The sequence below is a fragment of the Phacochoerus africanus genome, chromosome 9, assembly GCF_016906955.1.
Source record: "Phacochoerus africanus isolate WHEZ1 chromosome 9, ROS_Pafr_v1, whole genome shotgun sequence".
Lineage (NCBI taxonomy): Eukaryota > Metazoa > Chordata > Mammalia > Artiodactyla > Suidae > Phacochoerus > Phacochoerus africanus.
Genome location: NC_062552.1, coordinates 102425427 through 102448301, shown reverse-complemented (window position 1 = coordinate 102448301; position 22875 = coordinate 102425427). Strand labels below are relative to the sequence as shown.

General features: G+C 44.8%; 1 long non-coding RNA gene across 1 annotated transcript in view; it reads left to right on the top strand.

Annotated features, from left to right (window-relative positions):
- The first annotated feature begins 5646 nt into the window (after window positions 1–5646).
- The window catches only part of LOC125135875 (uncharacterized), a 170012-nt gene continuing 152783 nt past the window's right edge, over window positions 5647–22875 (top strand). Inside the window, exon 1 of the long non-coding RNA XR_007137069.1 lies at window positions 5647–5823. This is a non-coding gene — a long non-coding RNA (uncharacterized LOC125135875). The remainder of the gene's footprint in view (window positions 5824–22875) is intronic.

The window sequence follows — 22875 nt, the reverse complement described above, 5'->3', positions numbered from 1 at the left end:
AGCTGCGTCTGCAAGCTACGCCACAGCTCACAGCCTACTAAGCAAGGCCAGGGTCCCGAACCTGCGTCCTCATGGACCCTAGTCAGATTCGTTTCTGCTGAGCCAGGACGGGAAGTCCAAGTGGGCGTCCTTATACTGAGCTCACAGGAGCACTGGAGGATTGAATGAGGAACACGGACACAGTGCCTGCTATAAAGTAAGTGCTCAAGAAATGGAAGCTATTATCCGTTGAGGAGCCCTATTCTTTCTTAGCAATCCTATTACCTAATTCCTATTTCATTTCTCTCTTATTTTATTCTTACCTATTCTTTACTTCTCACCCCTGTCCAAACCCCTATCCCCTATCTTCTTCCCTGCTTTGTGAGCGCTTCATGGCAGAGGAAAGAACTGACGTTTGGGTCTCTGCTCAGAGGAGGCCCGTCAGGCCAGAGTCACCTGTAACCAGCAGCTGGAGCAAGTGAAGAAAGGGTGGATGGGATCTGGACCCCCGGTGTTAGGGAGAGTTGTGTGGGTGTGTTCAGGGAAGCAGGAAGGTCTGTGTATGTGACACGCATTCCAGGCCATCTGCCTGCACATTCACTAGGAGTGGGTGAGTGCAGCCTTCCCAAGAATTTACACAGATTGCTTTTTTTAAAATTGTGGAGACAGGTTTTTTTTTTTTTTTTTTTAAATGTTTTTCTTTGCGTTTGGCCAACTTCTGTAATATTTAGGTCATGCCTCTTCCTGCTCTACTGGGCAGACTGTTGAGATGGGGAGCTCAGTCTGGCTAGCGTTTGGCTGGATCAGACCTGGGTCAAGGTTATGAGCTGGTTATGAGCCGACTGTATGGAGAGGAGCCTCAGCTTATTTTCACTCTAGTGGCGAGTCCAGAGTCGTCCCAGCTTTTGCACCGCTTCCCTCGTCCTCACTGCAGATGGAGGGGGGCGCAGGGCAAGTTCAGAGTCATCTGGGCTCTGCACCACTTCCCTCATCCTCACTGCAGATGGAGGAGGGAGCCAGGCCAGGATGAGCATGATTGCTCTGTGTGGGGGATGGTGGGGGCTCAAAGTGACATGAATCACGCTCTCTAGCAGGATCCAGTCTCTGTAATTCACCTGAGGGAGGAGACTTTATCTGTGTTATGCATCCCTTTGCATGAGAGTAATAACTAATCACAATGGTAGATTCAACACAGGCCCAAGAACGCACTGTTCTCTTCCTCAACCAACGCTCAGCTGGTATTAACGTTCCCATTTTGCAGATAAGGACGTGAACTCACAGAGATCAAGAATTTGACTGATAAGGTCAGAGAGCTAGTGAGAAACACAGCTGGGATCAGAACCATCTTTTGGGAGTTTCCGCTGTGGCTCAGCAGCAATGAACCCTGCTAGTATCCATGGATGTGGTTTGATCCCTAGCCTCGCTCAGTGGGTTAAGGACCCGGTGTTGCCGTGAGCTGTGGTGTAGGTTGCAGCTCCAATTCTACCCCTAGCCTGGGAACTTCCATATGCCACCGGTGTTGCCCTAAAAAGGCAAAAACAAAGCAAGACAAAACAAAAAGAACCATGTTTTTGATTCTTAAATCTAGGCTGGGGTTTCTCAACCTTGGCACTGTTGATACTTGGGGACAGATAATTCTTCATTGTGGGGCTATCCCATACGTGGTAGGATGTTCCCAGACCTCTACCCACTGGATGCCAATGACACTTTCCCCACTTCCACCAATCCAAAACCCCAGAATGTCTCCCTCCAGACATTACCCCAGTTGCGGGCCACTAACCTAGTCCTTTCCATGGGAAAATTTCCATTGTATACCTCCACAAAGAACACGCTTAGGGGTGGCCTTCAGCACCTAACTCTGGGCAACATTGGAGCCCAGCCTTCTGGTTTTCCTTTCAGTCTCTCCTTCAAACAGCTCTTCTGCTCACCAGTCCTACAGGCAGTTATTGTCATTCATTCATTCACTCATTTATTCAATGACTATGTATTGAATGCCTCCTCCACACCGGGAGACATGGAAATAAATGAAAACTCCTATCCTTGGGGAAGTTATGTTCCAGGGAACAGAAAACACTAAACAGATGTTATAACCCCTGTACCTGCACAAATTATTTGCATTCTCACAGCAGCCGTTGTTATTTCATTTGTAGGTTAAATAGCTGTCTGGGGTCTCAGCCAGGAAATGGTGGAGTTGAGAGTTACACCCAGGACAGTGGCTCCAGGCCTGTGCACCTGACAGCTGCATTCTCCTGCATTTCCAAATCTGTATCTCCGTTCTGCCTCTCCTTCAATTGCTTTGAATATTGCCACATAGTGTCCTGGAGTCTTTTCAGACTCATTGGTTAACCTAAAGTTGTCATCTTCTCCCCCAAATCAGCTGTCTGCTTTCATCTATCCCGGTAGCATTGCCGTTCTCCCTGTAAACCAAGCTCAGCATTGCGTTTCTGTCATGGAGTCATGACCTTCTCCAGTCCTGTAACATCTCCATTCTCAAGTCCTATTGGCTTTGAAGACAAATCTCTTATCTTCATCCCAGCGACCCAAAAAGGCAAGCCCAGTTTTTACTCCTTTTATATAGATGAGGACAGTAAGGATCCAAGAGGTCAAGTGCCTTGCTCAAGGCCACACAGCTAAAAGAAGTTAAAACTTAACCCCTATCCTTTGATCACAGACTTTGCACTATGAACAAATTGTTTCGGGTAGAAATTTACATCTATGAATCTGCCTCAGGAGCCCAGAGAAGGAAAGGACTACAGCTTAAGCCATGTCTGGATCTCTTACACAGAATTGGGGACTTGTGTTGACTCAAAGAACTAGAACCATGAAGTCCAAATTGTCAGGACACAACTCTGATGTGGTGTCCTAAAAATTACTCCTCTGAAATTCCACCAGATGGCAGTATTTTCCCCGTGAAAGAGGACATGAGGCCATGTCACAGAGAGGCTTGGTTGAAGTGACCAAAGAATTTGAATTTGAAGTGGTTTCCAACCACACACACACACACACACACACTGTTTAAAATCTTGCTGAACCTTAAAATGCTGATGAAATCTTGAGGACTATGCGGTGGAGCATAAATGTAATTCAAGCTCTAGTCTGACCTTTGGCATTTCCTAGCTAGAAGACCCTGAGGAAATCTCTTAATGTCTCAGCTTTTATTTTCCTCATCTGCAAAGTGGGTATAAGAATATCCGCTTGGTCCCCCTCACAGACAGGGCTATCGTGAAACTGAAATTGGCTATGTGTGAAACTATAGATGAGTTTGTAGATATACACTCTTATAATGTTGGATGTTATGAAATTAATTTAACTGTTTGTTCAGTAATTAGTTTTGTAGAAACGCTTTCCCTAAAGCCTTGCTACTCTTAAGTGTGGTCTGTAGACCAGCAGACCTGTATCACCTGAGAGTTTGTTAGAACTACAGAATATAACTCATCTTGGACTACTGCATTTTAATGCTGTGTATTTTAACAAGATCCTGAGGTGGTTCATATGCATCATAAAGTTTGATACTGCCTAGAAAATTCTTAGGTTTAGTGAATAAAGAAAATAGCAAGAAAAACAAGTTCTGGAGTTCGTTTGGGAGTTAATACTGAGTTCGTTCAGTTCGGTGTTGTCCATAATACGAGACGTGTCCACTAGGATGAGCCTGAGGCACCTTAAGCAAATTGTTTCCAAAGCTCAAAAAAGGTCTCTGTGTCCCAAGTTATGACTCAGGGAGAGTGAATGGAGGTTGAAAACATTCTGGAGTTGAAATCAGTCAGAACAGACTAGGCTATGCTGTGGTGACAAACAACCTGACATTTTGGTGGCTTTAAAACCTGATAGGTATGTTGGCATGACATGAACCAGGGGGCTCTGCTCAGGCACTCAGGACCCAGGCTGGTGGAGCTGCCGCCATCCCCAAACAGCGCATGAAAAGAGCTCCAGAGAGTGAAGTGCACTGGTGGGAAGATGTTCCACCTGGAAATGATACATGGGGTGGGGATGGGGAGCAGGAAGCGCAATCCTCTCCTGTGTTTGGAAGGTCAACAGCTAGAAATATTCAGTGAACAGCGCTGATAACCACCACAAAGGTTATCTCTGAGCTGTTCAGAGCAGCAGCTCCCAGAACAGGAGAACTGACCAGGGACAGCTCATTAAATGTACAGATCCCAGAGCCCCACACCAGGGATCCAGCCAGAACCAGGAATCTGTTCTACCGAGAGCCCCAGGTGATTCGGATGCACTCTTTCCATAGACCAGCATCTGGAAACCACTGAGTTTGAGCCCACCTACCCCTCAACCCCATCTTGAACGTAAAAGTCACTGCGTCCATTTCTCAGGGTTGCTGTAGCAAGTTACCCCAAACTTGGTGGCTTCAAAGAACAGAAATGCATTCTCTCCCAGTTCTAGAAGCCAGGAGGTCTAAAATTAAGGTCAGCTCTTTCTAGAGGCTCTGAGATAGACTCTGTTCTCTGCCTCTCTCCTGGCCAGTGGTGGCTGCTGGCCATCCTTGGTCTTTCTTGGCTTATAACTGTATAATCCAATTTCTGCCTCCATCCTCACATGGCCATCTCTGTGTTTCTGTGTCTTCTGTTATAAGGACACTTGTCAGGAGTTCCCGTCATGGCATAGCGGAAATGAATCTGACTAGGAACCATGGGGTTGCGGGTTTGATCCCTGGCCTCGCTCACTGGGTTGGGGATCTGGCATTGCCATGAGCTGTGGTGTGGGTGGCAGATGCGGCTCGAATCTGGCGTTGCTGCAGCTGTGGTGTAGGCCGGCAGCTACAGCTCTGATTAGACCCCTAGCCTGGGAATCTCCATGGGCCGCGGGTGCAGACCTAAAAAAAAAAAAAAAAAAAAAAAAAAAGCAAAAAATAATAATAATAATGACACTTGTCATTGGATTTAGCACCCAACCCAGGTAATCCAAGATGATCTCGTCTTAAAATGTCTAATCTATCTGAAAAGACCCGTTTCTCCAAGCAGGGTCACCTTGGGGGAACATATCTTTTGGGGGTCCGCTGTTCAATCCATTACAGACCCAAGTTCGCGCTGAGCCCAGTCTTCTGCCTGTCCTCTCTGGACTGTCAAGACAGGCTTTGAGAGCCACATACCACAAGGGGTCAGGCAAACCTTATTTTTCTGTGGCTGTTTCCTTTCAATGTTTGGAAATACCCTCCGCTGTGAGGGTCAACCAGGACAAGCTTTGGGCTGGGATCTGGGACCCAGCAGCCGATCTTCTCCTCTCTGCCCCATGCAAAATAGAGGGGTTGCATGCCAGGAATGCGCATGGGATGAGCAGCCCTCTGTTTGCACACCTCACTCTGCCAAAGCCCTGGAGAGGGTTCCCTAATGTTTTAGTAGCCTCGGACCATTCTGGGACCTGGATGTTGACTCCTCAGCTTGAGGGCTCTGCTCTTGAAAACTTCCAAGGTTGGAGAATTCCAGGTGGGGGGGCCATAAGAGATTATGAGGAAAATAGGTGTGGGCCTCAGGTCATCAGAGGAACGCTCATTTTTATACTCTCTAAAAGATGATAGTAATGACAGAACATTAAATAGAACACTTCAATGTCATTTGACACATCTCGAATTAGTAGTAATGGCTGCTCAACAATTATTTTCCATTTAAGTAATTCCTTTGCTCTCCCCCTAAGCACTGAGCACATTCAGGAGGCATGAGACAGGCATCTCGCTGCGTTTTCAAGAGCATCATTCCCTTCCTCATGTGACTTTCTCTTTTAGGACCAACGTTTTTGGAATGGGGCGGCAGTGAGCCCCAACATCACTCTCCTGAGTCACAGTCTGGAGAGACTTGTGCTTTCTCACCTGGGCGATTGCTGAAAAGGCCTGTGGAGGTATGTCGGGGCACTAGACTTTGTCCCAAGCAGAGTCACAGCAAAAGGATAGGATTAATAGGAACTTGGAAGGTTTGACCGTGGCTGTTCTGTCAGATGGGCCGCAGGGCCTCAAGCTGTCAGCTCTGTGGTCACCTCCTTAGAGCCCAGCCACCCACTGTCCACCCTTCTTTTTATTGTACTTACTCTGATTTCTGTCCGTGGCTTTGGACTTGGCATCTTCCCTCCTGCTCCTCGAAGGTAGGGGCTTTGCTTGGCTTGGCCTGGCTTGGGCTGTTGCCCTGGCACCCGGCACACACCTAGCACTAAGTCATTGATAAGTGCCCTTTGAAAGAATGAGTGTCTATTTGGTTGTGCCTGGAGCTGACCTTCAGGGGGACCTGCTTTCAGGTCCTGTGGGCTTAGTCATGTGCAGAAATGTTTCCCTCTGCTTGTTGTGAACCATGTCTTTCTTTGTGATCCAGGAAATTTTCAGAGCCTTCAATATGCAAATCTGAATTTTAATCCCCAAGAAGGGAATTTAGTATGAAATAGTCTCCAAAATATTAACCTTCTCTCTTGACCGCCTAAAGCTGTTGTTTGAGAAACGGCCTCAGATTGACCCAGGTTTCATCCCCCTGTCTGGTTGCGCTGGGCAGCTATGGTCTCTGCTGGCTGGGGGACCCGTGTCACTGCCCTGCCAAAGAGAAGTGATATAAATTCTAGGCCTGTGCTCCTAGCTCAGTGCACCTGTGTCCAGGCTGTTCCACTGTGAGCAAGTCACTTCTTTCTTTGGGCCTTGGCTTCCTCCCTCCCTTAGTTCATTCATTCAACCAGTGTTCACTGAGAACCTATTATGTGCCTAGTACACCACTAGACATTGGGGATAAAAGAGTGAGCAGTGAAGATGGTCCTGCCCTCCTGGACCTAATAGTAGAGTCAAGAAGAAATATTTAAAAAAAAAAAAAAAGACAAAAGGAGTCCCCGTCGTGGCTCAGTGGTTAACGAATCCGACTAGGAACCATGAGGTTGTGGCTTTGATCCCTGGCCTTGCTTAGTGGGTTAAGGACCTGGCGTTACCATGAGCTGTGGTGGGTCGCAGACTCGGCTTGGATCCCATGTTGCTGTGGCTGTGGTGTAGGCCGGCAGCTACAGCTCCGATTAGACCCCTAGCCTGGTAGTCTCCATATGCTGCAGGTGCGGCCCTAGAAAAGACAAAAAAAAAAAAAAAGACAGGAAGAAATATGTTACCAAAACCCATGGACCGGTATAAAATGCAACCATGGCAAGTGCCGTGGAGGGGGCGTCTTTCATGGTGTATGACGTCCTGCATTGGGAGGATTTGACCCAGGGAGGGTGGAGAGCCGTGTCAGAGAAAACTGCCCCGCGCTGGATAGAACCTGAGGGATGAGCAGGAGGGCTGAGGAAGGAAGGGAGGATCTTTCCCAGTGGATGAGCATCTTCTTGGGCTCGGGCCCTGTGGTGGGAGCCACTGGGGCAAATGGGTAGAGCTGAAGGGAGACCAGTGGGGCTGGAGCAGAAAGAGTCAGGACGGTGGGGAGCCAGAGGCCAGGAGCAGGCCATGCCGAGGGACCATGTTAGGGGGATTAGATGTTCTCCTGAGAGCTGAGGGATGCCATTGATGTGTCTGAAGTCTGTGCGTGCAGGTCAGCTTTTCATTTTCATATGTAATGGAAATGGACCAGAGTGGGTGATGGTGGGTCAGATGCAAGGCTAGTGTAGTCCTTCAGATGCGAGATGGTCATGGAGAATCAGTACCATAAAGATTTTCTGAGTACCCACTCTGTGCCAGGCACTTTTCAGTGAATGAAATAGGCAAAGAGCCCTATCCTCATAGAGCTGACATTTTGGTGATGGAGAGACAGACACTAAACATAATAATACGTGAGCTAGTATCTTGGGGAGCATTAGGAGCAATGGAAAAAGCAAAAGCGAGATTGAGAGTGAGGGGTAGTTGATGGCAGAGATCCTTGGGAGATAAAAATGATGGTGTTTCTAGGATGGAGGATCAGGTGGGGGATTAGGGGAGAGGAAGGTGTCAAGGTCAACTCCTAGGTATCTGATTCGAGCAGCTGAAGAATGGCTTTAAAAGAGTATTTAGGCCAAACATTACTCAAGCGCTTTTGATTTTGTAGCCCTGTGAGCTCTAGGACAGGATCCCTGTCACCTATAATCTGGTCTCTGCATCCCCAGAGGTCATCCTGTCTTGGATTTGCACATAAGGGTGTGCTACATTGTTCTCTGGGTAGCAGGTCTGTGGGGTGGGGACCTGGGGCTCCTGCAGCATCTCCATCAAGCCCTCTCCCTCGGGCTGGTGGCATCTTCCCCAGTGTGTGCTTACTGATGAGGGTTCAACAAACGTGCAGTTCTGCCGACTGCTGCCCTAGGTGGGCCTGCTGCCAACATCTTCTGTGCTGGCCCTTGCTACTTCCTCCACCTGCTGTGTCCTCTGTCTCCTGAAACAACTGCTTTCACCCTCCAGGGAGTGGGATATTTGTGGGATGGACTTCTTGAGTTGTGGTCCTGAGCTTTAGGAGTTCCAGCGTCTTCTTATCCCTAGGGTACCGGATCTCTTGACAGGGCTTTCCTGGTTGGTGATTTCCCGTGGGATTCCAGGAAACCTGACAACCCCGAGACTCTGAACAGTCCCTGCTGTTCCCTTCTTGGTGAAAGGCCAAGGCTTCTTGTCCCCTTGGGTATTTGCCTGTTGTGGACAAAGGAAGATGACAGAAAAACAGCCACAAATAGCAGGTAGCAAAAGCTTCCTATGTTCTGAAGAGTTTTCTGCGGATTATTTCATTTAAGCCTCCGAGCAACTCTATGAGGTAAGTGCTTTAGTGTCATCCTTCTCATTTTAGAGATGATGTAACGAGGCTCGGAGAGCTTGTACAAGTTGCCCAAGGTCGCAGAGCTAGCAAGGTACAGAGCTGGATTCACACCCAGGCCAGCCCTTGCTCTGAGTCACTCTACTCTTGGAGCTGATGGATGGGCATGAAGGTCAGCCAGCTGGGGGTCCCGTGTTGGGATTCCAGTCCTGACTTTGCACTACTGTCATTTGGCGATTTGGAGTGAGTCCATCTGTTCATTCATTGATTCATCCTTCTTTGCTGGGGCTGGGGGGTGGGGCACGGTGAAGTGCTATCTTCTACAAAGAGCTTGTGTGTGGCTCTTGAGACACACATATAAGCACATCATCTGGCTTGTAGGGGGACAGGTGGAGCAGGACAGAGGAGAGGGTGACAATGCTTGTGTGGTGTAGGGGCAGGAGGTCTGGGTAGATGTGGCCAGCATGTGGAGCCTTGAAAGAGAAAGCACCTGTAAGGCTCTCCAGGCAGACAAAACTGTGGGAGCAGAGGCGTGGCAATGTCTGGGGTGTCTCGGGAACTTCAGGTTGTCCCTATAGATAGAGCAAAATTTCACAAGGTGTGGACCTTGACCTACAATTAGAACGTAGAAGAGAACTGCCTGGGCTGTGTGCAGTGAATGTTTGCAAGAATGCAGTTTTTGGGCTCCACCCCAGACCCACTGAACCAGAATCATTAGCTGGTGGGGTCCAGAAATCTTCATGTCAACTCTTGCCTCAGGGGACCCTGAGAAGCGATGAAGTTCAGTGTAGGTGAGGAGAAGCAGGGTAGCAACCAGTGCTGGCCTTAAAACAGAGGTTGGCAAACTGTTTCTGGAAAGGGCCATGGAGTAAATATTTTAGGCTTTTTGGGCTAAGATGAAAATTGAGGAGTTCCCGTCGTGGCGCAGTGGTTAACGAATCCGACTAGGAACCATGAGGTTGCGGGTTCGGTCCCTGCCCTTGCTCAGTGGGTTAACGATCCGGCGTTGCCGTGAGCTGTGGTGTAGGTTGCAGACGCGGCTCGGATCCCGAGTTGCTGTGGCTCTGGCGTAGGCCGGTGGCTACAGCTCCAATTAGACCCCTAGCCTGGGAACCTCCATATGCCGCGGGAGCGGCCCAAGAAATAGCAACAGCAACAACAAAAGACAAAAACAACAACAACAACAACAACAAAATTGAGGTACCTGGGTAACCATTAGGAATATAAGAGCAGGTGGTAGGTGGACGGGCCCACCTTGGAATGACCACAGTCGGCTGGCTCCTGTTTTAGAGAACAGCCCTGTGGTGCTGGACTGGAGTGAGTAGAATTATAGAGAGTGAAGCTGAGGCCACATCCAGGGGGCCAATGAGAAGGTCTGCATGAGGGCCATGGGGCTCCCAGAGGGGCTGTGAATGTTAATAGGTGCTTCAGTGGAGAAAGGATGGGACTGGCCAAGGGCTTGGACAGGAAGGGTAGGGTGGAGCAAGAAGTCAAGGATAATGGAACTCTTTGGCGTGTGCTCTTGGGTGGATGGGGACGTCGTGAGCTTAGGATATGTAATATCATAGGTAAAGGGGGTCGGGGGCTGAGCGGAGGTCCTGAGGCTTGAGGACTGAAAGGGCGTCTTTGCCTTTGGCCGTTCAAAGGTAATTAATGACATTTGTGGGAATAGTTCTGGGAAAGTAGTGGGAGTCATATCAATGGATTCAAGAGAAGTAGGAAGACAGGAAACAGAACAAGTCAACCCACTGTGCCCTGAGTTCTGGCCAGCACGTCCAATGAATGCTGGTCTCAAGGGTGGGGCTTTGGAAAGTCGCAGGTTCTCCCCAGCCCAGAGTCCCTACCCCATGGGCTTCCTCGCCCCGGAAGCTTTGCTCAGTACTCCTGAGTTCCTTTCTCTGTAGTCTACCATAGGAGCTCCCTAAACTCATCCTACCCCATTTCATGGCACATTTTTCTTTCATTGCTGGGGAAGTGAGGAAATAAAGACAGTGTGATGGTTTCTTTTAAAACTAACTTTTTAAAATGTAAAGACGATCTTTATTCAGAGGACATTGCCTCTCAACCTCTTTTTTTTTGTTAAAATATCCATTTTTTTTTTGGAAATAAAAGTGGTGGTAGATAGTAGTTTTGCCTACCAGCTTAAGAAAATAGAGGAGTTCCTGCTGTGGTGCAGTGGGTTAAGAATCGGACTGCAGTGGCTTGGATTCAATCCTTGGCCCAGGAACGTCCGTATGCTGTGGGTGCAGCCAAAAAAAAAGGAAAAAAAAATGATGTCTGTAACATTCATATGGGTGTCCTCCCTGATTTTTTTGATGCCTTATTGATCCATGAAATCCCAAAGTCTCGAAGCCCGAGTTTCATTTCCAAATGGGGGTAATATCAGTATGTACTTGGACAGAATTGTTATGTAGACTGAGACACTGCAGGCAGACACGTCTGAGACACACTCAGCACTCTGATAGCCATGAGCCCCACCCCACCGCCACCTTCCCACTTGCCTCGGACAGTGGGTGGACCTGCCCTTGAGAGCATGGAGGGGGACAGGCAGCCAGAATTTCACAAATAGCCCAGGGTCAGCTGAGTCCCTCACCCTCTCTCCCACTTCCTATCTGGAATCCCTCTGAGCTGTGAAAAAGAACAGGGAAATAGGGAGTTCCCATTGTGGCTCAGTGATAATGAATCCGACCAGCATCCATGAGGATGCGGGTTCGATCCCTGGCCTCACTCAGTGGGTCGGGAATCCAGTGTTGCTGTAGCTCTGTTGCAGGATGGCAGCTACAGCTTCGATTCGACCCCTAGTCTGGGAACTTCCATAAGACGAGGGGGTGTGGACCTAAAAAGACAAAAACAAACAAACAAACAAAAAACCCAGGGAAACATACACTACCATTCATGCATCCTTTCAATTCCTTCATTTCTTTGTTAATTTCGCACCCCTTTCTTTGTGTCTAACATGTCCTAGAATTGAGTATACAGACCTGAATGGATAAAAAGTTCCCATTTTGTATGGAAGACAGACATACTGAGCTAACAGAAACTGTGTGGTGTGGTCAATGTTCTAATAAAGGCAGATGCAAAAGAGTAAGATGAGATAGATTAGAAAACCTTGAATAGTACTGCACATGGGCACAGCTTTTAATCCCGAGCTACCCAGCAACCATGGTAAAAAGGAAAACATGCTGCTCCTGTTGCCTCATACAATAGTTCCCAAACTTCTTTTGTTCTTGAACAGCCGTCACATTTCCCCCCTTTTTTCTGTAGTTCTACCCAAATCATTACTTGACAGTAAAAAAAAAAAAAAATCAATGCAATTATTTGATTTAATTAAATTAAAAAGCAAACTTGACATTTTCATAAATAAAAAACCACATTCACAAACCACAAACAGGGTAAACACATATTTAAATGAATAATCCTTAAAATGAAAAATTGTCTGTTAATTTAAAATAATCTAAAAGTTTTGTCTACCACTTAGTATGCCAGCTATGCTGGCAATTAAAGACAAACTACTTTCCTGGCATAAAATTCAAGAGAATATTTATTGCAGAAGATGTGGAATTCCCTTTCAAATGAATGTTTCTTATGAACCCTATAAAAGCTAAAGGCGTAACATTAAATCTCAACACTGAATACTTTCTGTGGGGAACTGAGAGAGTGACAAGACAAGCAGGTTGTTTCTGAAGATCTAAGCAGGAGTCTGCAAACTAGGCTTTGTGGGCCACGTGGCCAGCATTGCATTTACTCTCTTCTGATTTTGTATCTTGACGCAGCCAAACTTAATTAATGGACAATGAAATTGGAATTTCATATCATTTCCACGATGCAAAATAGTATTTTTTTCAACTATTTAAAATAAAAAAAAATTTAGATCGTGGGTGGTACAAAAAGAGGTGTGTGGGTTGAATTCGGCCTGAGGACTGATTTTTCTGACTCCTGATCTAACTGAATCCTCAGCCAGGGCTTCGAGAATTGATGGAGTGAGCTGATAGGTTCTGTCCATTGTTCTCCCCTCTCCAGCCCCAGAGCAGAAGGGCTTCACAGACCGGCAGCAGCAAGGTCTTCTAGGGAGTTAGCAGCAGAGTTAGGACAAGAATCCATGTTTTTCTGGTTAGAACGCTGGGCCCTCCCCCTTTCTAGATGCTGCCTCCCTGGGTAGAGGAAGTGCTTGCTCTGTACCAGGCCAGATGTAGGTCTCTTTATCAATAGAATCTCATTTAATCTCTCGGCATACTTTGTGTGGTATTATGATCCCGTTTTGCAGGTAAAAAAGCAGAGCTTTGGAGAGATTAAGGATTAAAAAATTACTAAATCATGGAGCCAGAATTTCTATCCAGGTCTGTTTGACTCTAGGGACTTTGTTAAGGAATTGGCCTGACTTTGATGAAGAATCCTTCGCCTGTCTTCTTTCTCCCCCCACCCAGGCTTATCCCCCACAAGACTACTCTTTAATTCTAAGAGACTGGCTTGTGGGAGCAGAAAACACGGCCCTCACTTTTCAGTAGCCAGCAAGCTCTGTGATGGGTGGGGAGACTGACAGGGCACACAGGGGACAAAGTCTCTGTTTTGTTTTATTTTATTTTTTTTTCCTGGATTCTTCTTTTTAAAAGCAGTTTTATTTTATTTTATTTTACTTAAAAAAAATGGAAGGATAGGGTGTTCCCATTGTGGCTCAGCGGTAACGAACCTGACTAGTACCGTGAGGACACAGGTTTGATCCCTGGCCTTGTTCAGTGTGTTAAGGATCCCGCGTTTCTGGAGAGAGAGAGGATTAAGATGGCGGAATAGAAGGACTGGAACTCAACTTCTCTCCTAAAAACAACAAAATTCACCACTAAAGGCTGAGCAATCTCCACCCAAATGGACCGGAAACCTTAAAAAGGATGCCCTACTCCAGAAGAAAAAGAGGAGGCCATATCAATAGGTAGGAGGGGCGATTTCGTGATCTAAACAACACCATACCTCCCGGGTGGGAAGCTCCACAGACTGTAAACTAACTGGCTCACAGAGACTCACCCACAGGAGTGAGCGTTCTGAGCCCCACATCAAACCCTCACGTGCGGGGATCTGGCACTGGGAGAAAGAGCCCCCGGAGCATCTGGCATTGAAAGCCAGCGGGGCTTGTGCGCAGGAGCTCCTTGGGACTGGGGGAAACGGAGACTCCATTCTTAAAAGGCGCACACAGACTTTCACGTGCACTGGGTCCCAGGGCAAAGCAAAGTCTCCATGGGAATCTGGGTCAAACCTGACTGCAGTTCTTGGAGGACATCCTGGGAAAACAGGGTGAAGGTGGCTTATTGTGAGGGAAGGGCATTGAAAGCAAAGCTCTCAGGAATATTCAGCAGCTGCTTTTCTCTGGAGGGGGCCATTTTGGGAAAATCTGGCCCCACCCATCAGTCAGCTGCTGAGAAGCCCCAGGGCAAACAACAACCCAGGTGGGATCACAGCCCCACCCCTCAGTAAACAGGCTGCCTAAAGACCCCTCAGGCACACAGCTGCCTCTAATCCCATCTGGAGACTAAGCCCCACCCACCAGAGGGATTAGAATCGGCTCCACCTACCAGTGGGCAGGCACCAGCCCCTCCCATCGGGAAGCCTACAGCATGCCCCCATACAGACTTCAGCCACAGGGGGGCAGACACCAGAAGTAAGAGAGGCTACAACTCTAGTATCTGTAAGAAGGTCACCACACCAAAAACCTATAAAAATGAAAAGACAGAGAACTGTAACTCAGATGAGGGAGAAAGGAAAAACCCCAGAAAATAAGGATCGAGCGTTTCTGTGAGCTGTGGTGTAGGTTGCAGGCATGGTTCAGATAGACCTTTAGCCTGGGACCTTCCATATGCTGTTGGTGTGGCCCTAAAAAGACAAAATTTAAAAAAAATTGAGGGATAGCTGATATAAAATATTATTTTAGTTTCAGGTGTACAACATAGCGATTCAGTATTTTTGTAGATTATGCTCTATTAAAAGTTACTATAAAATATTGACTATATTCTTTGTGCTGTGCAATATATCCTTGTAGCTTATTTATTTTCTATATAGCGGTTTCTACCTCCTCATCCTACCTTGCCCCTCCCCTACTTCCTTCTCCCTGCTGGTAACCATTAGTTTGTCCTCCATATGTGAGTTTGTTTCTGTTTTGTTAATTTGTTTTATTTTTATTTTTGTTATTATTTTTTTTTTCTTATTAGGGCCACACCTGCAGCATATGGAAGTTCCTGGGCTAGGGGTCGAATCAGAGCTGCAGCGGCTGGCCTATGCCACAGCTGTAGCAACACTGGATGATTAACCCACTGAGAAAGGTCAGGGATCAACCCTGCATCCTCATGGATACTAGTCAGATTTTCAGCCTGCTGAGGCACAATGGGGACTCCTGTTTTATTTTTAAAATTCCACATATAAGTGGCAGTAAGCCAAAGACAAATAAAAATAATTTTATTGCGGTATGAAAAATGACACGTTTAAAGCATTTGATGTTTTGACATATTTATGTACCATGAAACCATCACCACAACCAAGATCAGGAACATATCATTGTCCCCTCCACCAGAGTTTCCTTGTACCCCCTTGTCATGCCCTCCTCCTGCCCCCTCTCCTCCTCACCCCATCTCTAGGCAACCACGGATTTGCTTTTTGTCACTATAGTTTTCATTTTCCAGAATTCTAAGTAAATGGAAACATTTTTTTGTCTTACTCTTTCACTCAGCATGATTATTTTGTGAATCACTGAAATATGCATGGAAAGTCCATTCGTTTTCTTGCCAGGGAGTATTCCATTGTATGGATATACCAGAACTTGTTTATCCATTCATATATTGAAGACATCAGAGTGTTTCCATTTTTTATTTATTATAAAGCTTCTGTGAACACTCATGTACAAGACTTCGCATGAACATATGTTTTCATTTCTCTTGTGTAAATATCTCAGAGTAGAATGGCTGGATGAATGGCATATGGCTTTTTGGTTTGTTGGTTTTTATTTTAGAAACTGCCAAACTCTTTTCCAAACTAGTTGAGAGTTCCACTTGTTCCATTTGCTCCACATTCTTGCCAATATTTGATACAGTCATTCCTTTAAATTTAAATTTAGGTATTCTAATAGGTTTGTGGTTTTAACTTGCATTTTCCTAAAGCCTAATGATAGTTTAGGCTTCATTAATTATCATTAGTGACTGGCTAATGGTAGTTTAGTTTTCAGCTAAAGATACTTGAACATCTTTTCATGTGCTTATTTGCCATCTGTGTGTCTTCTTTGCTAAATTATCTGTTCAAATATTTTGCTTTTTTTATAGCATTCTTTGTTTTCTTATAATTTGAGTTTTGAAAGGTCTTTATTCTGGATACATTTCCTTTACCAGGTATATGATTACAAATATTTTTCTCCTAGTTTATGGCTTTCCTTTTCATTCTTTTAACAGTGTCTCTCAAAAACCGGAAGTTTTCTTATTTTGATAAACTTCAACTTTTTTTTTTAATGGATCATGTTTTTGGTGTCTTTTCTAAAAAAACTTTGCCAACCCAGATCACAAAGTGTTTTCACATATTTTCTTTTAGAAATCTTATAGATTTAGGTTTTACATTTAGGTCTGTGTCTATTTTGAGTTAATTTTTGGATATGATATGAGGTATGGATTAAAGTTAAAATTTTTTCTATATGAGTATTCAATTGTTCCAGCACCATTTGTTGAAAAGACTATACTCTGTCCACCGAATTACGTTTATACTCTTTTCAAAAATCGGTTGTTCATGTGTGTGGATCTATTTTTGGATTCTCTATTTTGTGTCATTGACCTGTTTATTTATATTGATGCCAATATCACACTGTCCTGATTACTTTATGATGAATCTTGAAGTCTGATGATGTTGGTCCTCCAACTTTGTTCTTCTGAAAGACTTTCCTTTCTTCTCATCAGAAAACAAAGTTAGAGTGGGTCTTGTGAGTTCTGGTTTTAATTCTTTGCCAGGTCAGTGATCTGAAAGGATCTTCAAAAGCAATCATCCTCCATCCTTGGCCATCTCTGCTTAGCTCCACCCTGAAGACACCTGAAACCCTGTGTACCAGTCTATCTTAATCAAGGGGCCATGCCTTGTTCTCTGAGAGCAGGAATCATTGCTCAAGGGAAGGATGGTCCTTGTCATACAGTAATCGCAGGGGAGGCTAAGATAGTTAGCCTATCTATCATATGACTGCCCCTGGATGCTCAGTGTTGGATCGTGACACACTGACCAATCAGAATCTCTCTTGGAGAGTTAAAGTGTGAAGTGTAGATAGAGTTGGGCTTAGGAAGCAATGGATGGCCACTTGTGAGAAGAAACTGGGACATCTGATTCAGCATAATTTCTATAGGGATCTTTTGAAAATGCAAATCTTAGCTGGTGACACCTCCGCCTCAAACCTTTCATTGATCCTTCTGCCTGGACCACACACCCCTCACTATTCCTCATCCTCCAGTCTCAACTTAAGGCTTTCTCTAGATCTGCTGGAGCCCCTGATTTGTACTCTCCCTTTCTAAAAACCCAAAGTTTGGGTAAATAGGTCATCAATGTTGTCTTATTTTCCAGATGGGAAAGGGACCCTGTCTTGTTCAATTTTTTTAATTTCTGGAGGTGAGCATTTGGCACACAGAAGATATTTATGAATATATGAATGAATGAAGCAAATGATGTAAGGTATCAAGCATAGCAAATTATACCTAGAAGATGTTCAAGGTATGGCTAATGGAAAGAAGGAAGAAAGAAAGACTTTTGTACTCTCTGGCTTTGGAAACTCTGAGACTCAAAATAATGATACGGCCACAGAGATGTAGCCCATTGCCTCCATAAACTCCCATCCCTATCAGCACTGAGTCTTAAACTTGGCTATGCATCCCAAACACTTAGGGAAACTTAAATAAAAATCCCCTACTTCTGATCTGCTGATAATCAAAATATCTGAGATTGGAGTGACTTGGAAATTTGGATTTTAAAAAACCCCCTAGGAGTTCCCATTGTGGTACAGCAGAAACAAATCTGACTAGTATCCATGAGGATGCAGGTTCAATCCTTGGCCTTGCTCAGTGGATTAAGGGTCTGGTGTTGCCATGAGCTAGAATGTAGGTTGCAGATGTGGCTCAGATCCTGTGTTGCTGTGGCTGTGGGATAGGCCAACGGCTGTAGGTCTGATTTGATCCCTAGCCTGGAAATTTCCATATGCTGTGGGTGCAGCCCTAAAAAGCAAATAAATAAATAAAATAAAATAACCACCCAGGTTATTCTGAAGCAGCCCATCCATGAAGGGCTTTTGAGAACCTCACATTTATAATAACCAGAGTGTACATATTTCTTGTGAAGCAATAACCATATGTGGCAAGAACCTTCCATATAGGACAGTGTGAATTCTAGCCTTTCTCTTTCCTATAGCTGTGCTCTCCAATACAGTAGCCACCTGCTACATGTTGCTATTTAAATTTAAATCTAAGTTAATTTAAATTGGAGTTTCCTGGTGGCCTAGCTGTTACAGATCTGGTGTTGTCACTGCTGTGGCTCAGCTTATTGCTGTGGCACGGGTTTGATCCCCAGCCTGGGAACTTCTGCATGTTATAGATGTGGCCAATAATAGTATTAATTAATTATTTAAAATTAAATTAAAAATTTAATTTTTCAGTTATAATAGCCACATTATAAGTGCTCAGTTAGCCACATGTGATCAGTGATTGCATACTGGACAACACAGATATGAATATTTTCATCACCACAGAAAGCTCTAGTGGACAGTGCTATCTCAGAGGGAATTACTCCTCTCCCACTCACAGTGCACATGCTATGGTAGAATTGATTCTATCCACTGCTGCATGGATGGATGTATGACCTACAATTGACCAATTTGGAATTATATGTAACTCAAGTCATAGTCAGAACACGTGTTGGGACTTTTTGTTTTAATGACCATCAAAGACATTCTTTTTTCCACTGATAAGCCTGGGTATGGAGTATGAATATATGAATGGATGAAACCTTCATTTATGTTGAAACTATTGGCAGCCACTTTGTTCTGATGTAAAACAAAGAAGAGAGCCAGCAGAGAGGGAAGCAGAGCTAGAAAACTGGGTCTTGGTACTTCTTGAATCTTTAGACAGAAGTTGTGTTTGAAGAGAATTTTCATTTCAGTGAGCCAAGAAATTCCCATTTTTTTCCTACTTGCAGCTAAAGAACAGTGATTAAATACACAGAATGACCCTTACAAATCACTTCCTCTATACCCTTAAGTTTCCCCATCTGTAAAATGGGGAGGTGGAAATAATTAGTTCAGTTTAATTCTTTAAACATATACATGTATTGCCAGGTTTTGTGCTTAGTTCATAACAGTAATTTAGGTCCTGTCCTTCCTGTGAGAATTTGTGTATATTAACTCAATTATATATGCTCTGAGAATGGGTTATTATTGATATGGACAAAGAGCTCTAGGGCCATGATGTGAAGACTGGAGAAGACTCCACTGTGGTGGTGACATGAACCTGGGCCTTAAAAAATGAGGAGGGTTTTTTCTTGCGGAAATAGTAGAAGAGGACATTTTAGTTAAAAAAAAAAAAAAAGAATATGAACAAAACTCCAAATTAAGAAAGCTCATAATGTGTTTGGAAAATAGTAGTTCATTATGTCCAGAGTTTAAAATATAAGAGTAGAGGGGTTAGGCTACAGACTAGGAGAGGTTGGTGGGAACTGATTCCCATAGCCATGAATGCCATGCTGGGGATTTGGGGCTTTCTCCTGCAGGAGAAATGGAATCAGGGAACTGTGATGACTTGTTCAGAAGTGTGATCTCACTTCTGAACAAGAAAGACAGATTGCTGCTGGGGAGAGACTGAAGGCAGAGGGACCAGTTGGGAAATTACTGCAGTTGTGGAGGTGAAAAATGAGGAGAATAAACCATGCATTCAAGAGTAATTTGCAGAGTGTTATGTGCTGGATATACTGAATTGGCATATGGTAGGTGCTCAAAAAATGTTTGTGGAATAACCATTGCTGAGTGATGAGGATTATGTTGTGAGAGAGGATGGATTGATCATCTGACTGTTATGAATCAGGTGATGGGTAAAAGAGTATGAGGAAAGGAGTTGGTGGAGGTATCAAAACCTGAAGAGAAGCCAAATTAGGACACTAGCAACTTTTATAAGAGTGATTGTAGTAGAGTGGCAGGATTGGAAACTGAATTGTAGGGCATTGAGTAGTGAAGACAGCAAATGCAATGCCTTCTAAAGGAGATTAGGGGCTGAGAAAAGAGAGAAAGCAATAGCTGGGAGTGAGGAAAGTGGAACGATGGACCTATTGGTTGTCTTCCAAGTTTCTCTTCTCCCACTTCTTGCTTCCTGAGAGAATCTCAATTTTGTTGAGGCTTCCATCTTACCCTGATGAAACTTTTTAAACGCAGAGTCCCAGGGATGGATACTGACTAATCTAAGCCAATCACAGTAATCTCATTCCTCTTTGCCATTGATAGGCTCAAGAACATAAGCTTAGTCTGTCAGTGCAGGACATTCCCTTGGCCAGTCTTATTTATTTCCAGGGATGGGCACTTGGCCTTGTGGTCCAATCAGACTGACCAAGGAGTGGCCATGGCTGCTACCAACAACCATAAAAGTACCACTGAGAGAAGTCAGTCTGAGGACAGAGAACTGAACCGTGATCTTCATGATACTTGGAGACTGTTCTACATCCAGACTTCTCATTAGTGTGAGATTAATGCATTTTATGATAGTTTAAATCATTTTAGCTGAGTTTTCTGTTACATGTAACTGGAAGCAGTGGATTTTATTTTAAGAATGACATATACTAAGGGTGAAGGGAGAAAGTTAAGAGGAAAAAACAAGAAATTAAAGACCCAAGACAGAGAAAGGAGGACTGATGAGTCAAATCCCAGGAGCAGTGGTGATGATTGTGCTCAGGACCATTGACGGAGGAGCTGACTTGGAAAGAAATGAGCAAGCTTCTGTCTCATGGTGCAGAAGGGAAAGATGTATGAGAATGTGACTAAATTTGGAGATAGAGGTGAGTTGACAGAAAGGTCTATAAAGACCCTTAGAAGTTTACTGCCTGCAATTGCTTTCCCTCTAGTTAAGGAGGGGAGAGGCATCAGTTGATAAAACCAAACATCCCTGGTGGTATGTGCAGAGAAGAATTACTCCCCCCTGGAGTAACCAGGGGCATCTCCATAGGGGAGGAGGACTCTGAGTTAGCATGTAAGGAGTTGAGATAGAGGGGAGAGGGATAGAGTGTTGGCATTGTATTTCTATTTCTGTTATTTCATTTAAATTCCACATCCCTGAGAAATGTATTGAAGAGACAGGGAGAAGCTAGTTTGGCTGCAACACGGAGTTCAAGATGGAATCATATCCTAGAGGGCCTTGTGTGCCAGGCTGGGATTACTAACTTTCATGGGCTTTGGTCATGGTTTCTCACACCTGAGTAAATAAAAAAATTTCTTGCTGGATTCCGGACAAGATGGCAGAGTAGGACTCGAGCTTACGTCCTCTCATGAAAACACCAAAGTTACAACTAACTGCTTAACAATCATGAACAAAATATCCCTGGAAGCTACCAAAAAAGATATCCTACACCCAAAGACAAGGAAGAAACCACAACAAGATGGTAGGAAGGGTGCTTTTGTGATATAAGCAGTCCCATACCCACTAGGGGCAACCTACAAACTGGAAAATAACTATATCACAGAGGCTCTCCCACTGGAGTGAGAGTTTTGAACATAACGTCAGGTTCCCCAGCCTGATGGTCTGGCATTGGGAGGAGCCCCTGGAGCATTTTGCCTTGAAGGCCAGTGGGGTGTGTGTGCAGGAGATCCACAGACTAGGGGAAACAGAGACTTCTCTCTTGGAGGGTGCACATGAGGTTTCATGTGCACTAGGTCCCAGAGGAAAGCAGGGACTCCATAAGAATCTGGATCAGAGCTACCTATGGGTCTTGTGGGATCTTGTGGGAAAGCAGGGGTTGGCTGTGGCTCAATGTGGGAGCAGGACACTAGTGGCAGTCATCCTAAGGAATAATCATTGGTGTGAGCTCCCTTGGAGGCTGCAATTTTAGAAAAAGCTGGCCATACCCAACAATAGCCTGAGGGCACAAGTGCTCAGAAGCCCCAAGCCAAACAGGTTGGGAACACAGCCCCACCCATCAGAAAATAGGCTGCCTAAAGTCCTCTCAGACACACAGCCACCTCTAATCATACCCAGAGACACAGCCCCACCCACTAGAGGGACAAGACTCAGCTTCACCCACAAGTGGGAAGGCACTAGTCTGCTCCCAACAGGAAGCCTGCCGCAAGCCCCTGTATCAACTCCATCCACAAGGGGGCAGACACCAGAAGCAAGATAGACTATAATCCTGTTGCCTGCAAAAATGAGACCACACGAAAAGCTATACAAAATGGAAAGTCAGAGAAATATAAGCCAGAAGATTTGAAGGAACAGGACAACCCACCCCTCACTAAGAACAGCTTAGTGAAGTGGAGATAAGCAACCTACATGAAAAAGACTTTAGAGTAATGATAGTAAGGATGATCCAAGATCTTGGTAAAAAAATGGAGGCAAAAGATAGAGAAATTAAAGAAATGTTTAACAAAGAAATAGAAGATTTAAAGAACAAACAAGCAGAGATGAACAACACAATAACCAAAATGAAAAATTCACTAGAAGGAATCATTAGCAGAATGTAGGAAACAGAAGAATGAATAAACGAGGTGGAAGACAGACTGGTGGAAATCACTGACATGGATCAGAATAAAGAAAAAAGAACAAAAAGAAACAAGGACAAGTCTAAGAGAACTCTGGGACAATATTAAATGCACCGACATTCACATTATAGAGGTGCCAAAAGGAGAAGAGATAGAGAAAGGGCCAGAGAAAATATTTGAAGAGATAACAGCCAAAAACTTTCCTTACACGGGAAAGAAGTCACTCACTCAAATCCAGGAAGCACAGTGAGTCCCATATAAAATAAACTCAAGGAGGAACCCCCAAGTCACATATTAGTCAAACTGACCTAAATTAAAGACAGAGAAAATATTGAAAGCATCTAGAGAAAAGTCGTAAATAACATACAAGGGAACCTTAATAAAGTTATCAGTTGATTTTCCAGCAGAAACTCCACAGGCCAGAAGGTAGTGGCATGACATACTTAAAGAGATGAAAGAGAAAAACCTCTAACCAAAACTACTCTACCCAACAAGGCTATCTTTCAG